This window comes from Odocoileus virginianus, chromosome 3 (genome assembly GCF_023699985.2).
Source record: "Odocoileus virginianus isolate 20LAN1187 ecotype Illinois chromosome 3, Ovbor_1.2, whole genome shotgun sequence".
NCBI classification, from domain to species: Eukaryota; Metazoa; Chordata; class Mammalia; order Artiodactyla; family Cervidae; genus Odocoileus; species Odocoileus virginianus.
The window spans coordinates 29,673,272-29,688,823 of record NC_069676.1 but is presented as its reverse complement, the minus strand read 5'-3'; the positions used below and the strand labels follow the sequence as shown (position 1 = coordinate 29,688,823).

At 33.5% G+C, this 15,552-nt stretch overlaps 1 long non-coding RNA gene across 1 annotated transcript in view; it reads left to right on the top strand.

Annotated features, from left to right (window-relative positions):
- The window catches only part of LOC139032213 (uncharacterized), a 311,212-nt gene that overhangs the window by 78,150 nt on the left and 217,510 nt on the right, over positions 1 to 15,552 (top strand). Inside the window, exon 2 of the long non-coding RNA XR_011484735.1 lies at positions 3,773 to 3,832. This is a non-coding gene — a long non-coding RNA (uncharacterized lncRNA). The remainder of the gene's footprint in view (positions 1 to 3,772; positions 3,833 to 15,552) is intronic.

Genomic DNA, 15,552 nt, shown 5'->3' with positions numbered 1-15,552 from the left:
GAGTGTTTCAGTCAGTTATGAAGTGATTTTTAGATTCTGTTTTATTCCAAGTGTACTATTGTGATATATGGTAACACTGGCTATCTTGCACACTCTTTTCACACAAACTTGAAATGCTGACTTTTCTTATATTCTAAATACAAATTTTGTACTTTTAAATTTTACATTGATGTACTCATTTAATACTTAGTAATAATACACAAGTTGTCACTAACCTTTTAATGTATGCTTTTATATATGCAGCATTTTGTATTTATCTTTTGTATTTTCTATATTTTCCTATAACATTCATGAACCTCTTGCACATTCTTTTCTCCTAATAAATTTAAGGATAATCTGATTGTTATCACTAAAGTATCTGGATAGGTCTCTAAATACAACTGCAGCAATATTGCAGAGTAATTTCAAGAGAAATGATGTTTCATTTATCTCAGTATTTCTTGGAATATATTCCCAGTTATAGAGAATTAGCAAAAGAGCAAACTATTAAATAGGCCTGACATATTATAGACAGCATTTTGAAACAATAGGTGGTTAATAATTTTTCAAACCTTGTGAATACGACAGTGTGTTGTTCCAGTCTCCTATGTGGGGAGACTTTGTAGGAAACTTTTTTACTGACCCCACCTGTACCCCTCCAGGTCCCTAGCTGCCTTCACATAGTTGGTACACGTTCCCCAGGCAGATCCCAGGTCATGACTGAACGTGGCAGAGCTATTATACAGGCTCATTTTAGCAAGATGTGACCTCCTCCAAGAACTAACTCTGGAAGGAAAACTTGTTGCATTAGCCAAAACTTTCTTGAAACTTGGTTTCTACTGTCTGATTTTTTTTTTAACTCTTCTATCTTTCTCTCTCCCCTTCTGTAAGTGTCAGACTTGCATTATGGTTTGAAGGCACTTTCCTTCTCACATCCCCAACAAATTTCTTGCACATGTAATCATGTCTTAGGATCTTCTTTAAATAATCCAGACTAGTATACAGTGGAGACGTAACAGAATTCATTAATTTTTAAGTCTGCAGGTGTCATTGTCTCTAAGCACTCTGAAAGTGCCTTCTAAATGTCTATACTGTTGGATCTGAGTAGGCATTTGGTTCTTTGAACATTAATTTAAATCCAGTATAATAGTCACAATGTGCACATTTTGTTCAGGAAGACTGGAAAGCAGTTCTATTCCTCTTTTGGTTTCCACATGATATTCTATCTTGGATATATATAGAGGTATGTCATTTAGTGTTTGAATTACAAAATTTATCACCTCCTCGGTTGCCTAAAAAGCCAGAATCAAGAATATAAGCAATATCTAACTACTACATACATGAAATATTTGAAAATTAATAAGTATTTCAGGTTATCAACATTATGCTAATTAAAACAAAGTGTTTTCACTTAAGGATTTATCATTCTGCCAAATGTTCAGATTGCACATTTTTAACATAATATTGATATATTATACTTGTAATAAAGATTAATGGAAAGTAATGGCTCAGTCAGTGAAGAATCACCTGCAGTGCAAGAGACCCAAGTTCGATCCCTGGGTTGGGAAGGTCCCCTAGATTAGGAAATGACAAACCACTCCAGTATTCTTGCCTGGAAAATTCCATGGCAGGCTACAGTCCATGGGGTCACAAGAGTTGGATGTGACTTAGTGACTAAACCATCACCAATTTTAGAAAATATATCTTTTGACTACATACATATACATACACAAACACACACACACACACATACACACACATATATATATATACACATAGATATATTCACAATTGAATAAGTATATGTACAAGCTTAAAATCATTTACTATGAGCTATGATTAACTTTAATATCTCAAATAACTGAAGTAATTTTTAAGGTTGTGTCCTTGTACCTATAGCGAAGCAAGTTTTGAAAAACATCATGCCAGTGGCCTTCTTTTGTTCTATTTTCTGCTGGAATTCTGTGAGAATATCCCTCTCTGTGGTTTGCTAGCCAGCATAGCTAACTGACTTAGTAACCAATTCCTCTGTGAAGCCATCATTTACCTGTCTGTGTTTTAGTTGAACTAATGACTTAGTGGATAGATTTGTTAGGACGTTCTGCTAGGATTAATGTGATCTGTCTTTCTGGGACAAAACAAGGAACAAAGAAACAAAAAGAAAAGAAAAAAAGCAGAAAAATGGGAGGAAATGGTTGTGGGTTGGTTAGTCACCTAATCGCGTCCGACTCTTGTGACCCCATGGACTGTAGCCTGCCAGGCTCCTCTATCCATGGGATTCTCCAGGCAAGAATACTGGAGTGGGTTGCCATTTCCTTTTCCAGGGAATCTTCCCAACCCAAGAATCGAACCCTGGGTCTCCTGCACTGCAGGCAGATTCTTTATCGACTGAGCTATAAGGGAGGAAATGGTGATCAGTATTTATATTGTTGGAAATTTCAACTATCCTTATTAGAACTGATCTGAGTACAAAACACTTATGTTACTAATCATATGATAAATTTCAGTGATCTGTTATTGCCATGGTGTTATGATTTATTTGATTCATGCAAAATAAGTATATGAGAAATTAAGTTTTATTTGGAGTGATCTTCTTTGCACTTGGCAAAAACAATAAATATAAAATTATAGAAAGAAAACATCATCTAAAGTATACCAAAGTTATGAAAGATGATAACAATATTTTAATAAAAAACTAAGGTAATTAAGAATTAAGTAGAGAAAAAGCTTAGACTCAAGAGAAATCACAAATCAGGATTTTAATATGGTTAGTTACTGGTAAGCATGCAGTAAAAGCTATTATATTTACATTATTTCCTACAAAAATGGAAATTGGCATTATTTCTATTTCTTGGTATTAGTCAATTGTGTTAAGTCATAGTCTTTATTGAATTTTAGAACAATACTAGACTATTTGAGAGAATTGGAGTTGAATGCAATTATTTTTGAGCAAATGAAATGGGGAAAGTATTATGATGTAATTGTTTCTGCTACTTAACTGATTAGATTTTTTTACTTGGAAATTGAATAAAGTAGGGAAAACAGAAGATTATGTTTTAATGAATCTAATTCTTATTCTTAATTTTGGTAGTATAGAAGAAATTTTAACAATAAAACTATTGAATCTAGAACATGTGTACTATTGTAGGTGTTTTCACTTGTTTTCTGACTAAATATACTAAAAATAAACTTACTGAAAGATGGCAAATTACATGTTAGTTTGGGGTAATGCTCTAATCTACAATATTTTTTTCACTAAAGTATATGGCAGTTTCTTAGTCAGTTGTGGCATTGTAATAAAATACCATGAACTGTTTGGCTTAAACAACGCATATTTATTTGTCAGAGTTCTGATAGCTGGAAGTCCAAGGCACGAGCCAGTTTACTTCCTGATGAGTGCCCTCTTCCTGGCTTGGAGATGGTGGCCTTTTCACTGTCTTCATCTGGTGAAGAGAGAGAACGCCAGTGTCTCTTCCTGTTCTTATAAGTGTAGTAATGATTCCATTGCAAGGGCCCCACCTTCATGGTCTCATCTAAACCAATCATCTCCTAATGGCCCCATCTCCAAATACCATCTCCTTGAGAGCTAAGGCTTCATGTATGAATTTGGGAGAATGCAGTTCGATGCAAAGCAGTCACTTTTCCACATAGTCAACCATCTGAAACTAATTTTGTGCTTGCATGCTTGAAAATATTAAAGAGAGCAAACAAATGAAAATTTTCTTGATACTTTCTTTAAAAAGAAGAAGAAACTTGTGAGGCTCTGCCCACTTTATTCTTTCTTTTTTCCTAGATGTCCACTGTGACAGAATTTGGGGAAAAGGAGAGCATGCAAACCAGAGGACCTAGCAAGGTAGGAAACAGCTGTGTTTTTCTTTTTTGTATATGTGTCTTAAAATTAGTTTTTAGTATCCCCTTCTGGCAATTAGAAAAATAGCACACAGTAAAAAAGGGTAGAAAGCACAGAGAGTGGTGCATTTTGCATTGCTTTTGTACTCCCCTGAATTCAGTTTTTATTAAATGGGTGCAGTGGTGCAGGGCAGAGGAGGGCTACAGTCTAATGCCATAAGTTTCATTGTGCAGTAGCATTTGTGTCTCCTCTCTAGCTTCTGCCCTTTGTTGTTTAGTGTTTTAGTATTTCAAGCTATAAGACAGCTCTGGGTCTGTGTTCCGTTCAATGTATGTCTGAAGTTACACTGATATTCTGAAACATATTATTGAAATGACTAAGAGTACCTGCCCATTGAATGCTCATTCAAGCCTTAGTCTCTACCCCATTGTAAGACAGGATGGAATGGTGCAGGCTTAGCTGTTTGCTTAATCAGTAAAACTGGAGTGATGAACCATGAAGTGGTCTGAATCAGATCTTAAAATATATACAAGGACTGGACCATCTAAATTCTTTCTTCCAGACTATAGTTACACAGCTATCACATAGAAAGACTTACTGATGACTTTATCCTGACTGTTTTTCAGTGCTTGGTATAGGATAATAAATAGGGAGTCTCTGAAGTTTGTCTTTGTATGAGGTTTGGTTTGGGAGTGTGTGTGCCACTTTTGTGTATATGATAAAATACTGGAAGAAATTTGTTGATTCAAAGATGATGGTAATTGAAGGGTTTGTACTTGTGTTACTGGCTTAATTCAATTATCATAATGTCCTTAAGCTTCATCCACTTAAATGAAGTATCTAATGTAGGCAAACTCATAGAAATGGAAAGCAGAATGATGGTTGGCTAGGGCTGAGAGGAGATGAATCTGAGGGACTATAATTCAATTTGTACAGAGCTTCACTCAAGAAAAATGAAGAGGTCTAGAGATCTACTGTTGAACATTGTACTTATAGTTAACAGTACTACAATGCACATTTAGAAATTAAAGAGGATAGATATCATGGTCCATGTTTTTTTACCACAATTAAAAATAAGTAAATAAATAGTAAGTAGAGTAGAACAGTACTGCTCCTGGAATAAACTGCACTTCAAATCAAGGAAATTTAAAGCACATAGTTTATTGTCAAGTTTCACTTGTTTTACAAAGTAAAATAGCCATCTAACTTCTGTTTTGGTAACTCGCATTTAATTATGAATATAAAAATATTTATATTTATGCATATAAAAATCATATGATAATCTAATCACATAATAAAATAATATAATTTATGTATGTTGACATTTGAAGAAGATATTTAAATAACAGGAATATAGCTGTAATGTATCCAAATCTAAGTGAGATCTAAAACACTTGCTTTTCATTAAAAAGAAAAAAGGAAATTGTCAACGTCAAGAAAATGAGGTTGTCAGGAAGCTTCTATAGAAGTTTAGTTAAACTGGGGTAATTTGAATGCAAATAGTATTTACATGTATTTTTAGATCACCTGATCCCACATAACAAATACGTGGACACACACAGACATTTTACCCACTGCCTGTGCAGTTTACTCAAAGTCAATATGAGTGGCTTGAGTCAGAAGTTAACACATAAGGCAAAATTTGATTGAGTCATCAGGTCTCACACTAAAGGAAAAAAAAAATCACCTTTTGAAAGAATCTGGGTAGTCACATTCAGAGTTGCTGAAGAATTTTCTTTATTAACTATTCATTTTAAGGAATGACTTCATTTTCCATTCAATTCCCACATCACTATCATTACTCTGAATGTGTCAGCATTCTCATACTTCCTCCTGCTCTGCTAAAGTTATAGAATAACTTAAGTTTTAATTCTGCTGTGTTTGAAATACTATAAAGGCAGTATGTGGTAAACTCGGCATAGCTTGTTGGTAATTCTGCAGTTCTCTAATTTTAATAATTATCTAAATAAAAATAAATATGCTTATTAATTTTATATAGTAGGTATCCTTCTTTTATGACCCTATGTATATTTCTGCACATTTCAACTTTTGAAATAAATTTTACCTGTTCACCTTGAGAAATTATATTTCAATGTCATCTTGATAAAGAGTGAAAAGTTCAATCTCAGGAGCCTGGGTTTAAATTCCTTCTCATTTACTATGTCAGTTACCAGTTGTGTAACAATTCACCCCAATATTTAACCAAAAAAAAAAAAGGAAAACTATCTTAGTTTCTTTTCTGTGGATCAGGAATCTGGAAACAGTTTAGCTGGGTGGTTCTGGCTCAGGATATCTCAGACGTCAGTAGTTAGTATATTGACTAGGGCTGCAGTTATTGCTAAGGCTTCTGTGGATGGGGAAACTATCTGGTTCCAAACTCACTCACATGGCCCTTTCCACAGGGGTTCCCCATGACATGGCAGCTGATTTTCCCAAGAGTAAATAATCCAAAGAGAACAAAAGGGCCTGCAAAACAGAAAATACAGTTATATAATCTAATCTCATGAATGACATCCAACCACTTCTGTCTTGACTTGTTGTTATGGACATTGTTGGAAGAAACTCAGCAAATCTAAGCCAAACTCAAGGAGGGAGATTACAGAGGTTGTGAATATTGTGTGTGTGTGTGTATTGGGGGGGGGCGGTTATTGAAGATTATTTTAGGAAGTCCTCATCACACTTATCTTGTGACATATTTCTTTGCTTGTAGAATTGGACTAATAAAACTAGTCTCACAGTAAGTGAATTGGATTTTGTAAAACATATAGCACACGGTACCCTCTCAGTATCAGCTATAATAATGAGATGGCACCTATTGCCTGAAAGTCTAATGTTTTTATCTAGTGTCAGGCTTTCTTTGCTCCCTTCAATTTTTCTTTTAGGCTACTAGATTATTCATATTATAGAATTTATTGTTTACTTATATGCTAAACACTCTATAATGATAGTCTCTTTGTGAGTTTAAACCCTACCTTTCAACACCATTTGTAATCTGGCCCTTTGTTCTCCCAGGTAACCAAACATTCTATTGGTTTTATTGGATGACACTCCTGGTTTTCCCTTGCCCCTTCCCATAGATTTTATTTTCTACATGAATTTGTAATGCAACTCTCATTTACTAATAGAACTTTCTCAGTGCTATGGATATAACGTTGAACAGTTACTGCTTATCTTATGGTACTTCTGATTTAATGAAGAAGAAAACAAAACCCAGAAATGAGGGAGAATTACAATGTAGTAGCATTCATTCTTCCACTGGGTTATACCCATTGTTGCTTTGGAAAAAATATTAATATATCCTAACCTATGTTAAGAATTAAGATATCCTGAAAGAAGTTACATTTAACACCATTAGATCTAAAAGGAAGAAAAAATGAACAGATTAAAAGATCTAGAATTGACAGGGTTGGGGAGAAATGAATGAAAAGCAAGTCCAAGGTATATAGGAATATTATATTATCCCTAATTATTTTATTTGAATAGCTTGTAATTAACCAATGGGATTATAACTCACCTATAAAGTAGTGATACTGTCCTTAGTTCTCTTCCATATCTTCTGTACATTGATTCAGGTACAAAAGAAAATGTTTGGAAAGATCTTAATAGAAACACTCAATTGACTAGTTTAATACTAATGAGAGATTCTACTTCAGGTTAAGCTCATATTTCATGTGACCTGGTTTTTAATCAGTGGTGAACACATGATTTTTTTAATAATGTGAATTCAACACTATAGCTTTCAACATCTTTAATTATTTTATGACTATGTCTATAATGGCTTTGGGATAAGACTGACTGGTCTCAAGTTAGAGGTAGATAAATAGATATCTACATACATATGTAGTGTAGGAAATTATATATGTATGTGTGTGTATGTATGAGGTATATATCCCACCCTATATCATATATGAGTATTTTAATTGAGGTATATTTGGCATATATTAAGGGCTTCTCTGGTGGCTCAGTCTGTAAAGAATCTGTGTTCAATTCAGGACTACCTGCAATGTAGGAGACCCAGGTTTGATCTCTGGGTCAGGAACATTCCCTAGAGAAGGAAATAGCAACCCCCTCCTGTATTCTTGCCTGGGAAGTCCCATGGACAGAGGAGCCAGATAGGTTACAGTCCATGAGGTCGCAGGGGTCAGACACAACTGAGCCGCTAAGTCACCTCCACCACTGGCATATATCATTTTAACTTTGTTATACAATATAGTGATTAGATATTTGTATACCTTAAACATGATCACTACAATAAATTTAGTTAATATCCGTGAGTCACCGTCACCATACAAAGTTACAAATTTCTTTTTGTGATGAGAACTTATAAGATCTCTTCTCAGCAACTTTCAAATATGCAACACAGTGTTATTAACTATAGTTACCATGCCATATGTGGGCTTTCCAGGCAGCTCTGGTGGGAAATAGCCTGCCTGCCAATGCAGGAGACATAAGAGAAGTGGGCTCGATCCCTGGGTCGGGAAGATCCCCTGGAGGAGGGCATGGCAACCCACTCCAGTCTTCCTACCTGAAGAATCCCATAGACAGAAGAGTCTGGTGTGCTACAGTCCCTAAGGTCGCAAGGAGTTGGTCACAACTGAAGCAACTTAGTAAGTACACACAAATGTGTATATTACATCCTCATGACTAACTCACTAACTGGAAGTTCTATGTAGATCTTGACTGTCTTTACTCATTTTGACTTCTTTTTTTTCTTTTTTATTCCTATTTTCTGTTTCTTTTTTATTCTTTAGATTTCATATATAAGTGAGATCATACAGTATTTGTCTTTCTCTCTCTTATTTCACTAGCATAACACCCTCAAGATTCATTCATGCTTCAAATGGCAACATTTCCTTCTTTTTGTGGCTGAATAATATTTGTGTGTGCAACTGTGTTTTTGTATTAATCGATTGATGGGCACTTAGAATGTTTCAACATCTTGGCTTTTGTAAATAATGCTGCCATGAAATGGGCATACATATCTTTTTGACTTAGTATTTTTGTTTTATTTGAATACTTACCCAGAAGAGGAATTGTTGGATCATATGGTAGTTCTATTTTTAAGTTTTGAGAAACTTCCATCTTGTTTTCCATAATGGCTGCACCAATTTACATTCCCACCAACAAGGTACAAAGTTCCATTTTTTCTATATCCTTGTCAATACCTGTGATTTATTGTCTTTTTGATAATAGCCATTCTAACAGATGTGAGGTGATGTCTCATTGTGGTTTTGGTTCGTATTTCTCTCGTCATTAGTGATGTTAACTTCTTTCCATGTACCTGTTGGCCTTCCATGTATCTCCTTTGGAAAAATTTTGATTCAAATCCTCTGCCCTTTTTTAAAATAGATTTTTTTTTTTTTGCTTTTGGCTATTGAACCACATGAGTTCTTTGTATAGTTTATATATTAATCCCTTATCAGATGCATGATTTGCAAATATTTTCTCCCAGCTGGCAGTTTGCCTTTTCATTTGATGATGATTTCTTTTTCTGTACAGAAGGTTTTAGTTTAATGTAGTCCCACTTGTTTTTTTATTTTATTGCCTTTACATACATATCTTAAGAGAAGTTATTTAACCTCTCAGTCTGAGTACCTTCAGATTTAAACTGGAAGTTAATACTTACTTTATGAAGTGTGGCAATTAGATGACATAATACATATAGTTAGCACTGTGCCAGTCATATAATAGAACATGTTGTTATTATTTATTATACACTAGATAAAATTTCTCCAACTTATACATGACTTAGTGAGCATTCATAATGTTTATGGAGTTCTGACTTAATATTTATTTCTTTTATCTCAGAGTGATACTGAATTCACTCATTCATTTATTTATTCATTAGCAAGATGAGGCATCTGCTATGTGTTGGGTTTATTGGGTGCTAATGAAGCAAAGATGAATGATAAATGTTCCCTGTACAGTAGCTGTTTATGTACTAAGAGGCAAGGCAGATATTCAGAATTTGGCAAATGTTGTAATGGAACTACTGTGGCGGTATAATAATAAAAATAAAATGATCAACTTTTTTTCTGGAAGAAAAAAGGGAAGGGAAGATTCCCAGAGTAAAAAATGTTTGACCAGAGTCTCAAATAATTAATCCAAATTTGCCATGAGAACATAAAATGAATTCCATTCAAATAGAGGGAAAATGTACAAAGAATAACCAGATGGCCTGGTGATTATAAAAAGCAAATATTTTATTATGGCTAAATACTACTGAATTCAGGCATTATTTCTTGGTTTGGAAAATATTTACATGTTATTTTTATTAGGCACATGGTATAATTCTTGTTAAGTATTAAGCAGTGTGCCTGCTTGGTTATATTCTACTCCTCTTTCCATTCCTATTCTTAATCTTTAAGGAAGCATCCTACAGGTAAAAAATGATACCTTGTCAAATGTAAGTTGATGAAACTGTGGATGAATTCCCATGACAACAGTTTCTCCTCTTTCTGTGTTCATAGTTGGACCAGGGTGGCCAGGAAGGGAAAGTATTATTTTTCCTTTCCTATTGTATGATAGGCATGAAAGGAAGTAGGCAACTTACTTACCAAATAAATAACAGAGTTTTGGTGAGCAACAACTACTTAAAAAAAATGATATAATTTACTCTTAGGATAGGGTCAGAGGAAAATGATCTGCAGTGTCTGAAGATGGATCCAAAGCACTTTCTGCTTTAGTCATCTATAGCCAACCATATTTACTACTATAGAAGTATGTACAAAATAAAACTTATCCTGAAAAATATACATATAGCAGAATTTAAATGAAGAATGATGTCAAATTTAAATGGCGAAAACAGCTGAAGCAAGAAATTATTGTCTTTTAAAATAAGGACTTCTGTCATTATAAAAACAAATAAAATAACTCCTGCTGGTCTAATTCTAAAATCCTATATTTTATCATACTCACATAAAAGATACTTTACTACCAGTGGAGACATAATGTTGATGTACAACTGTCTGCTTCCTCTACACCCCTAAAAAGAAGCAAAGGAGAATCTTCTGCATGTCAGAGGTAACTACTGTCATCTCTACACTGTAATGACTGTGGCTCGGGAGAGGAGCAGCATTAAACACATTTAGAAATGGCATAAACACATTATGACTTATGAACTGGAGAAGTATACACAGTACATTTTTGCATAGCTGAAATAACTGAAATAAAATTGAACATTCACTATGTTCTTGTAATACAAATTAAAGCAATTAATGTTATTTCAAATTAAGCTGTAAGCATGATCGAGCTGACAGGTAGTTACTGATGATTTGATTTAACCTCAATTTATATATCAAAGTATTTAATGTCAAGTAGAAAAATATCTCTAATTAAATAAATCGATAAATAGTATTTAGCCTGCATCTTCCCCCTGATAATAATATTGAATTTTTCTACTCTTATAAAATAGTTTTGAACTCTCATTTTTTAAAAAAGTTACAACAATCTATTCCTATTTTAGAATAATATTCATTTTAAGTTCACTTCCACAGGTGTAGCTTTGGAATGCCCTGTAAACTACTAAATCAATGTTAAAAAATGTAATGTAATCATTAATAAGATGTATTTTAGATAATATCACTTTAGATATTCGTTGCTGTTGTTTAGTCACTAAGTTTGTCCAACCAACTCTTTGTGACCCCGTGGGCTGTAGCACACCAGGCTTTCCTGTTATTCACTATCTCCTGGAGTTTGCTCAAAGTCATGTCCATTGAGTTGGTCGTGAATCCAACCAGCTCATTCTCTATCACCCCCTTCTCCTGCCCTTGATCTTTCCCAGCATCAGGGTCATTTCCAATGAGTTGGCTCTTCTCTTCAGGTGGCCAAAGTACTGGAGCATCAGCTTCAGCATCGGTCCTTCTAATGAATATTCTGGGTTGATTTCTTTTAGGTTGACTGATTTGATCTCCTTACTGTCCAAGGGACTCTCAAGAGTCTTCTCCAGCACCACAGTTCAAAAACATCAGTTCTTCAGCACTCAGCCTTTTTTATGTTCCAACTCTCATATCTGTACATGACTACTAGAAAAACCATAGATGTGACTAGACAGACCTTTGTCAGCAAAGTGATATCTCTGCTTTTTTATACATTATCTAGGTTTGATATAGCTTTCTTTCCAAGGAACAAGGGTTTTTTCTGTTTGTTTTTGTTTTCAATTTCATGGTGCAGTCACCATCTGCAGTGATTTTGGAGCCCCAGAAAATAAATCTGTCACTGTTTCCACTATGTTTCCACTTCATCTATGTGACAGGACAGGGATGCCATGATCTTAGTTTTTAGAATGTTGAGTTTTAAACCAGCTTCTTCACTCCCCTCTTTCACCTTCAAGAGGCTCTCTAGTTCTTATTCGCTTTCTGCCATAGAGTGATATCATCTGCATATCTGAGGTTGTTGACATTTCTCCTGGCAATCTTGATTCCAGCTTGTGCTTCATCCAGCCTGGAATTTTGCATCATGTAGTCTGCATATTAGTTAAATAAGTAGGGTGACAAATACAGCCTTGACATACTCCTTTCCCAATTTGGAAACAAGTCTGTTCCATGTCTGATTCTGTCACTTCTTGACCTGCTGACAGATTTCTCAGGAGGCAGGTAAGGTGGTCTTCCCATCTCTTCAAGAATATTACACAGTTTGTTGTGATCCACACAATCAAGGTTTTTAGCCTAAAAAGTTGCAATTTAAATGACATCCATTAGGATTTATAACTCATTATATAGAGTGCTCTGTTCTTTGCAAATAAAACAAATACCTAGATATGAAATTTATCATTTTTTCTTAACTTAGTTCTTTAGTATTCATACTATGAGACAAAAGAATCTTGGCACAGGTAAGTGAGTCTTTAAAAAAATAAATTTAAAGCTACGTGACTTATGAACAGTTTGAAGATGTCTAATACATAATAATGAAGTATTTGGTGTTGTATTCATTTCTCTACCACTCACTGTCACTGTTACTCCAGGTTAACACTTGAGCCAACCATTTGCCTTAAGGCTACCTGGAGGTCAGTCCTTGGTCTCGGAACCAAATTCTCTCTTTGCGTGTACTTCTGCTCACATCTAATTTTTTCACAGCAAAATACAGATATTTAACTGAAGGATTTATCCTTCTCACATTTAATGATATGATTAGGAAAATTCACCTTTGCTTCTGTCCATTTTCATTCATTTGCAACTAGAATTTGAAACCTTAGTGTAATTGATGAGTAGCTGGATAGAGTTAGAAATAGAGCTCTATGAATGTGTATGAAAAAAAATACGGATCAAATTTTAGGAATAGAAATTAAAAAATGAGAACTCTCTGGCTTATAGAAGACAGTAGCCACATAAGTCAATGGAGACTTAAAATGCACGTTCTGGAAACATTCAAACTGTCACATTACCACATCTTTGCTATTTAACTCAATTTATATTCTTCAAATTCAGATTTTAATTATACTTAAAAGGATTATATTTATTTCAAATTTTCATTTTATTGTAACCAATATTTTCATTTCAGTTTCTGATTTTTCATCCATCGCATTTGGAAATATAATTTAGTTTTTTTATATTGTTTTTGTACTTTGCAAACTTACTAAATGTGTTTATTTATTCTAGCTGCTTTTTGTAGACCACATGGGATTTTGTGGTCATGTCATATGATATGGTCATGTCATCTGTCACTAATGAGAGATTTTTTTCTTACTTTCCAATTTGGATAACCTTTACTTCTTTTTCTTGCCTACTGTACTGTATGAAACATCTAAGGATGCTAAGTAGAATGGCGGAGAGTAAACATCCTTGTTTACCTAATTTTATATAAAAAAATTGTCTTTCACCATTAAGTATTATTGCCCTGTCTGAGGTTTAGGAAATAACCTTCTATTTCTGGTTTAGTGAGAGTCTTTATGAATGTCAGACTTTATCTAATGCTATTTCTGAGTCTGTTGCAATGACCATATGATTTACCTTCTCAGTTTGCTAATATGACCAGTAATATTGATTGAATTTAAATGTTAATCTGTACTTATATTCCAATTAAGAGATTTTGCATTCATATTTCTGAGGGATATAGTCTGTGGTTTTCCTTTCTTTTAGTATCTTTGTCTGATTTTGTTACTAACATAATACCAGCCTAAAGAATTAGTTGGGAATTATGAAAATTCTCTTTACTCACAGATAAAAGAAAATAAACTCAATTTTAATGAAGGTTTATGTAGAATTAGGTCTTAAGTTTTTTGAAGAATTCACTAATAAAATCATTATTATTTCTGCTGTTTTCTTTTTAGGAAGATTTTAGTAGCTCCAAGACTACTCAAATTATTTCTTCTTTAGTGGACTTTGGTAGTTTGAGACTCTGAAGGAATATCTCTATCAAACTTATTTATGTAGTTAAGATATCAGATTTGTCACAAATAATTCATAATGTTTTTATTATTCTATAATAGAGTAGTGTCAACTAATGCCCTCTCTCTTGTTCCTGTTAATGGTACTTTATTTTCTGTTTTTATTTTCAATCAATTTGAGTAAAGGTAGATCAATTTATTGATCCAAGAGCCATCCTTTTATCTCATTGACTGTTTTCTATTATTATTTTTTCTATTCATTAATTTCCATTCAGATAATTATTATTTGATTTTAATTTCTTTCTTTCTATTTTGGAGTCTTCTTCCTTTTTTTTCAAAGATAGAAATTGAGGTTATGGATTTTAGACCTTTTGTAATATAATGCTATCAATTTCCTTCTTACTACTGCCTTAACTAACTGCTTAACTAACTGCTTTAACATCCCATACATTTTTGTGTGCCTAGTTTTCTTTTTCATTCAGTTTAAGATATTTTCTAATTTTTATTTATATTTCTTCTTTGACCCAGTGGTTATTTAGAAGTATATCATTTACTTTCCAAATACTTGAGAATTTCTAGCTTATCTTTATATTATTGATTTTTAATTTAGTTGTATAGAATGAGCATCTTATGTATATGTGTATCATTTTGTATTTATTGTGACTTTTTATAGACTAGAATATGAACTAGCTTGGTAAGTGGTTTGTGTTCACATAAAATGTTAGTATTGTTGAGTATTCTATAAGTTTTTTGATAATGTTGCTCAAGGTTTTATGTTCTTATATCATTTTACTCTAGCAATTATTTAGAGTGATGTTGAGATATTTCATTATAATTGTGGATTTGTTTAACTCTCTTTTCAGTTTTATCAGTTTATCTTCTGAAATATATCTTGAATCTTGAAGCTCTTCTATTAGGTACATTAATATTAAGAATTCTTATATCCTCTTCAGGGATTGACCCCTGTATGAAATTATCCTCTCTGCCTAAAGGGTTATTTTCCTGTTCATTTGCAAGTTTGCCTCCTTTAACTCCTTCAGGTCAGAATTTGTATGCTATTTTCTGAAAGAGACTAAATTACCATCCAACTCAAAACTAGCCTCTATTCTGTATTATTCTCTCTTTTAATCATTTTGGTTTTAATAATAATTATGAATTTTAAAAATTACGTATTTTAAATTATGTTTGTGACTGTGCTTTATGTCTTTTAATGTTTTCCCCACCATAACCTGCATAGAGTTGGGATTCTTCTCTTCATATCCTCATGGATGACACATAGCACATGGCATTCAGAAATGTTTGAATAAGCATGTGAATAAATTAGCTATGCTCTGTGGCTTTATTCTTTGCTTCCATTCTTTTTGTGTTTAAAAAAAAATCATTTTTACCTCTCATTTCT